We start from the raw sequence: 8,001 nt of genomic DNA, 5'->3' as shown, positions 1-8,001 counted from the left end.
GAATACCAACCGATATTTTAAGTTTAATAAACCGACTTTTTGGTAATCTAAATCGATAAAACTGAAATCGAATATTACCGAAAAATTAGTTGGTTTGGCTTTGGTAAATACCGAATCTACCGATTATCTAAATACTAGCCATAAACACTCTAGTTTTCAATACATATACAATGTATATTAAAAAATATAAACATAATTATTTTCATAATAGTATTAATATTATTACTAATACTACATGAATAGTACATGTGTACATACCTCCAACAATATGGAGTATTTGCTATCTCACCAAGCATAAGTAACACCCTCTTTGGGACACCCACAAGCCATGGTGAGGCCCAACCGCTACTTGCATCTTGTAGCCCTATGTTCAAGCTACGCTACGGTATCCGGAAGTCGCAAATCCGTCGCCGGGAAGCCACCTTTCCGGCCTTGCCAAGTTACCTCCACAATATGCTTTTCTAGACTAGAATAGTGACTTTGAGTCCCACATCTAAGAAAATGTAAATGAGGGAGCCTCCTTCCCCTATAAAAGGAGACTCCTTCCCACTTACTCAACACTACATTACATCTTTTGTAATCCCTTTGGGCCACAAGGCCCGAACACACTAGTTAAACATTCAAGTAGACGTAGTTTCCCGCTAAGGCGGGAAATGAACCACTATCCATCTTGTGTCGTTCTCTCTCTCTCTCTCTTTAAAGCTAACTAGAGACCCCTCGGATCTCTAACGTTAACAACATGTATTTTAAGTAACTTGGTAAAAGATAGTTAAATAATTAGTTTTATTGAAAATGACTAAAACTTGAAGTCATGTACATAAGATCGAAATATTTGAAAAATAATTTTTATTACAAAGAAATACTTGTTGTAAAGTTAGTATATCGAAAACCGAAGTACCGAATTTGGAAGTTATGATTAAATACCGAAAATTATGGTTGATAATCGATTACTCTATTTTGAAACCGAAAACTTTGGCTTTGAAGTTGGTAAGGCCTATAACCGACTCGAACCGACCGAGTGGCAGCCTTACTAAAAAAGCATTCGTGGCACAAAACTGAAAGAGGAAAGTGGTCAAAACGTGGAGAAATAATGCAAACAAAAATTTCGACCCTTTTATCCAAGAACTTGGTCCAATCCAGTCAGCCATTTTTCGTTGCAATTTTATTAGAAGAAAATGAAATTATCACGATAATCAAAATCCAATCCTTATCCCAGTATCCATCATAGAAGAAACGCGAAGACAAGTGTGGAATTCCTTAAAATATACAGAAGGTTAAAGAAATTTTGGGGTCTTGAAGGCTTAAAACTAGTATTTACGGAATTCTGAAAGAAATCATGTATGGTTTTTAGCTCTAATTCTGCGAAACGAAAGCCGCAGCTCGATCAGCAAAACCATTGATATAAATAAGGGGACGTCTAAATCGACCAAAGACGAGGTGTTTCTAATCATTGTTGGTGCTTCAAGCTGAACTGATTTGTTATCTTTTCTTGGTTCTTGTTCCCATGTGATAAACTCTACTCCATCTCATGTTACTGAGTATTTTCTTTTGTGATCGTCTAGAGTATAGTCCGTAAGAGAGGTTAATTATTTTCATTAGTTGAATCTCATTTGTACTGTTCTATTTACACTCCGCATTTCATATTGTTTGTCTTAGCTAGGAACTTCTTGCGTATTGTTGTATCTGTTTGTGTCAATTTGGGTAATGATATATTTTTCAGTTTATTTTTTTTATTGGGTAATATTAATGGTCTATTGCAATAGAGTTGACTTGGCTTTTTCCCAGGAAATTTTAGTAGTGCTTTTATCTTGAAACAACTAATTTAATTGCGTACAGTACATGCATGAAGACCAAAATAATAATATGGATTGAACGGTTGAAGTAGCACTTTTTTTTTTTTTTTTGACAATGAAGTAGCACTTTAGTAGTGCTTTATCTTGCAACAACTAATTTAATTGCGTACAGTACATGCATGAAGACCAGTAATAATAATATGGATTGAACTACTTTATTTATCCTTTAAACCTGTAAGTTAAAAGGGTTCAATACTAATATATTTAAACATTTGATGATGTGAAAGCAATATGTGAATTCCACAGCTATATATATATGGCACCATCGTCTCGGGTCTTCTCGATCGATCAAGGCACAGTATAATTAAGCTGCAAAAGCATAAATAGAATGATAAGTAAAACAATTAGGCAACCCCATGAAATTTGAATTCTGAGCAGCATGCATGCATATATAGAGAGAGAGAATCATGATGACAAACTGATCGATCAAGAAGAACAACATAAGTACTACCGACTCGTAATATAATCTGAGATAAATATTGGGAAACCAAGTTACCTCCGCACTTGCCCTTGGGACGTCTGGGATCATTACAACGTTTAGGTATGGTGACTGCGATTGCTGGGTTGAGGCCATGACTCTGAACTTCTTTAGAGAGCACAATGGCACAAAGGCAACGCTTATCGAAAATGAGACCTAGCAGTACTCTGCTAGGGTTGAGCGGCCGCCGCCCTTGGGCGAGGTTTTGCAGCACCTTCCAGCTAGAGTTTCAACCATGGAAGAAGAAGAAAGAAGAAGGAAGGAGGAGAAAGGAAAAGAAACGCCGAGAAAACTAAGGACTACATTGTGACCGGAATTTCTGATTACATTTTTACAACCATACATTCTCTTTATATACTAAAGCAAACTAAGTGAAATAACCTAGGCCTGGGCACGGGTCGGGTCGGGCCCGAATTTTGCCAGAACCGAGACCGAGCCCGAAGTAATCAGTCCGGGCCAGTTCTGTCTATTTAGGATGTGAGAACAGACAGGAGCCCGACTCGTTATGTTTTGTGTCGGCTTTTCGGGCTTTTCGGTCTGAAACCGTAGTGGGTGAGGTTGAAGACAACAGCAGTCCCAACAGCCAAGCCACTTCTTCAGCTTCTTCGTTCGAGCGGAAGGTCTCCAGATCCAGATCTGTCGGCTGCAGCAGCTGGAGCTTCTCCGACGACTTACGACTGGTTTCGGCGATTACATCTCAAAAGGGTCGAGTCTCAAAGAGAAAGCAAGCCCAAACGCTCATCATCATCAGCAGCTCGCAACGGCGCCGAGCGTGTCAAACATGATGACTTCATCTTCTTCATCCTCTTCGTCTTCCTCGTATTGGGTGTCATTCTCGAATTGAAATGAATGGAATCGGAATCGGATTCAACTTTGGGAAGAAATTTGTGTTGATGCCATTAAATTTGGGATGAAATGAACTGGGTTTTAGGTTTTCAAATTGAATAATCAAGGATTTGGAAAGAACTAGGGCCTGAGATGGTTTAGAGAGAGCGTGAGAGAGAGAGGCTGAGAATGAGATGGTTCGATCATGTGGCATACTGACATGATAAGCTCATTCTTTAATATATTATATAATAAGCTCATTCTTTAATAATTAGTGCAGGAGACAAACTGACAAAGTGGAGACAAAGTGTGGGCTTGGTCGCAACAGTTTCACTGCTTTAGAGTTTTTTATATAATATATTATAAGATCACCCAATAATATAGGGAAACGTGTCACTGGCAAATGAGGGAAAATGGGCCAGTTCGGGCTTATTCGGGCTTTCGGTCTCATAATATGTGAAGCCTGAGACCGAACCGATATAAGTACATTCGGGTCGGGCTTTGCACCGAACCGAGAATTTTCATATTAAAACCGAACCGAATCGGGCTTTTTTGCTCGGTTCGGATCGGGCTTTCGGTCTTTCGGGTCCAAACGCCCAGGCCTAAAATAACCAACACTCCTATATTACCCTTAATATCCCCCCTCAACCATATGCTGGGGTACCAAGCATAATGGTTGGAACAAAGAAAAACAATGGAAAGCAGAACCCCAACAGCTTCAATCAGTTTTCCCACCAAAGCAGAAAGCATCAGTACCCCATTATTCCAACGGTCTGCCTCAAAACAGGGCTCCTATCATGATCCATGAGCTTTGCCAATCTAAAATCACCAAGCTTTTTGTAATGAAATTCCCATCCAGCAACTTATTACCAATCTCTCTATGAATCACTTTTGCTGCCCACATTATATCAAAAACAGATGCTAAACCAATTGCAACATTTTGCCTATGAGGCCAATCCAACAAGTTATCGTCTTCAGTTTCTTGGTAAGGCACAAATTTCTTTACACAATTTCAGTGGAACCTTCAGCAGAACAGATGGACATCCTTAATACACACATTCACATTATCAGCAGGGCCCATATATAATTGTTGCATGCCAATGGAACATGCCATAGTTCACCAACCCTGCCCTTTCTTTTAATAGCATAACTGTGAGAGCAGAACAGCCACCAAGCTGAGATACCCAAGGTCAGCAAAGTAACTACAGTAGTCCCATCTTGAGTGGAGTGGCCACAGCCTTAGCCCAGAAGAATATAGGAAAGAAGACGAATGAAGAAAAGTGCATAAGGCAAAAGATTGAATGGTAATTTTACAGATTTTGATCTTGATTTGGTAATTGTACAAAAGCAAAAGAAAAGTTGAAAATGAAAGGAATTGGATAGTATTTTGACTGGTAATTGTACAGAAATGCATAGAGAAAACAAAAAATATCTTGGTATTTTGACTGGTAATTGTACAGAAGCAAATTGAAAGAAAAATCTTAAAGGAAATCATAACATATCAACATCAACCTTCAGTAGCATATGATCAGATTTTACTTAAAGAGTACCAAATCATAACATATCAACATCAACCTTATCACACCAAATACCATCACCTAAGCAGACAGAGTTCATAATCCAGGTAATACGGGGCAATCGATAAGCAAGAGTAGGTCAACAGCAGTAGCACTCAATATACCCAACTTAATTTTCAAGAAGCAATTGAAGCAATTGAACTTTCATGAGAGGTACAGTCAAGATTTTACCAGAAGAAGATAGAACGCAACGTTTGAGCCAAAGCTTGAACCACACACACTCTGAAATTTCAACACCGTCAGAGTCGGAATTGTCGTCTGTAATCTCCGGGCCTGAATCGGCAACGACACAAATGCCGATGGAATCTCATCGGAAGCCGTCGAGTTATCTTGACCTCCGGTCGGAGATAGAGGTCCAGTGGTCACCGGCGACTCGGCGAGAGTAGAAAGTAGAAAGACGTCAACTTCGGAGATGGTAAGAGTTCGTTATTGGACGACCGCTTGGTAAAGACGAGGGATTGAGAGAGATCGACATTTTTAGGGTTTGGGAATTCCGATTGGGGGATTTTGGGGCTTATTCGATTCAATTTCTGCTATATTGAAACACAAAAGAAACTAAGAATGGAGAGAATTGTAGCGGAGAAGCAACGGTGGAGCGATGGTCAGGCCGCCATGGATTTGATACCATGCTAGAGTTTCAACCATGGAAGAAGAAGAAAGAAGAAGGAAGGAGGAGGAAGGAAAAGAAACACCGAGAAAACTAAGGACTACATTGTGACTGGAATTTCTGATTACATTTTTACAACCATACATTCTCTTTATATACTAAAGCAAATTAAGTGAAATAACCAACACTAGTAAAATTAACCTGTTACGTCCCGTATCTCAATTTACCCGTTTACTAGTCATTTGGACGGTAAACGACAACTACTTTCACTTTTACTGTCGTTTCGGTACTTTTAGTGTCCCTAAAAGTTGACTTTTTGTTCGGGTCAAAATTTGAGAAAATTTCCTTCATGAAAGTTGTAGAGGACGTTAAACCAAGAGTGTGTATATGTGGTTCGTAAATATCGGAGTTCGTATAAGAAAGTTATGGCTAAAACACGAAAGTTACTGCTCATGATAATTAGTATATATTGAAATTTACTGTGGGTAGGTCAGATTCTACCCAGCCTCTTTCTCTCTCCCTCTCCGACCTCTTCACCTTCTTCCGGCCATAACTCCTCCATCTGGCGACGGATTTTGACGCATAAGGTGTCGTTGGAAAGCTCTCTTCCTTCTCTTCATTTCTGGGTTCGTTTGGTAGCTTAATTTGAACTGTGGAAGGTGCAGCATCAAGAAGAAGAGGACGGTCACTGTAGCAGATTGAGGTCAATGCCGGTTTCTCCCGATTCCGGCCACCACAGATGACAAACCTTAGTCCTTTGGAAGCGCCTTGAGACGTAGATGATGCTCCCCAAGTATTTTGCAGCGATTTGAAGCGTGGAGGAAGAATCGACGGTTTGAAGTTTGGGGTCACTATTCACAAATCGGGTTCAAACTTCTCCTTAATTGTTGAGGAATAGTTGTTACTGCTTCCGCATTGTAGGATTTATCGATCCTTTATCCTCTTTACTTTTTATTCTATTACACCTGTTTTAAAATTGCTCTGATAACCGTGGAATTATTGTTTTTAAGTTGAGATTTGTGCAATGTGAATTGGAAGATGTTGTGATTTGGGGAGCAGGGTGGCTCCAGGAGAATAAGGATGGATGGTTTAGAAGTGTAAATGTTTTGCTACAGGTTTTGGGTAGTCCATTTTTAGGGGAAGTTCTGCCAAATTTTTAGTAGAATTTCTTCTAAGGTGGGCCCCGCAGGGCCTCTTCAGATTTCGGGGTGAAATTCGGGGCGGGTCTTGTCAACTTGGTATTAGAGCTTTAGGTTGTCTGATTCTGTAGACAATTTTCTATCATGTCACTTTATATGCTTGATGTTACACAGTACCTCCCGAGTGATGGCCCGACTGCAGCGGTTCCCCATCGTTTACTCTTCGGTGTTGATGTATTCATTAAGTGTGTAAGGTACATGTCTAGATGATGTTCCTTTAGGTGCTATGCCTCTTGTACGCCGACCTCCTAAGGTTTTCGTTGCGTAACGGATGGTTCGCATGTTTTGCACATTTTCCCTACTGATGGTAGAGTAAGACTACTCTACAATTTCGAGTTGTGCTACGAAGTATGATTCGAGGAAATGTTGTGGTTATTTCTTCCTCGATGCTAGTAAGTTTGTTGGAGCAGGGTTTAAGGTGCGAGAACGGAGTTCGATTCCGTGCTTAAGTGAACAAGACGAGCGACTATAGCTTTGGGTCGTCTCCGAATACCTAGAATCATAATGGTTATTTGAAGTGGGACTAGTAGTAATAGTGGTTCTGACTTTGAACCGAGTTTCAGGGATGTGTCACGTAGACGTGGTTGGTGTTGCGAGCATCATTTTGGAACGATACCATGCAATTCACAAAGGAAACCGGATTGGAAATTCCTCCATTTGGACACCATGGGCTGTTGACCTGACCATGACTTGTGGACATAGTTTTGTTCAAGTGAAGGAAATTGATTTTTGTGTCTCTTTGTGTTATGAACTAGTTTTCTTAAGTTTTGGATCGTAGTGAGTATGGAGATGTACAGAAGTGAGTTTTTGAAGTCATTTTGTGTTTTAAGTTTAAGTAGGCGGGACGCTTAAAGTTTTGCAATGGAGTTTGATCTTGGTCGGTGAATAATGGAGAGGATTAGAACCAACTCTTTGTAAATGATATTGTACGTGAGTGTGTGTCTTTGGTTATTGATTTTAGGTGAAATGGTTTAACGCAATTTCGGGGATTGATGGTAGTGACATTGTTGGGTATCCATAGTGGTTCAAGCGAATTACTATGTGATACGGAGTTTGATTCGATTTCTGAATCGTGAAGTCATAGGATTTGAAATGTAGTAAGTTCTTGAAGGAGCAATTGATAGATTGAATGGTTGAGATTTTATAAGAGTAGTAAGTAGAGTAACTCTAAGGACATGGGTTTTCCCAGTTGACTCGGGAAGTATTTCAGGTCATAGTTTGATCAGAGTTCTAAGTTATATTTTGATTCAAACCCCTTATGGGTTTAACTTGGAATTTGTTTGGAAGTGTGGTGGGACCACTGTCGGATCTTGGTATCGCTGAGAGTGATACGTGATGTTGGACGGGTGTCCTTCATCCTAAAACTGGTGTTGTTGTCAGGGGAGGATGAAGCGTGTAGGGAAATTTGGAAGTTGGAACCGATTAAAAGCACAAAAAGGGAGTATTGAGGTTTTGAAAGGTT

Source organism: Rosa rugosa, chromosome 2, assembly GCF_958449725.1.
Source record: "Rosa rugosa chromosome 2, drRosRugo1.1, whole genome shotgun sequence".
Classification (NCBI taxonomy): Eukaryota; Viridiplantae; Streptophyta; class Magnoliopsida; order Rosales; family Rosaceae; genus Rosa; species Rosa rugosa.
This window is presented reverse-complemented; position numbering follows the sequence as displayed.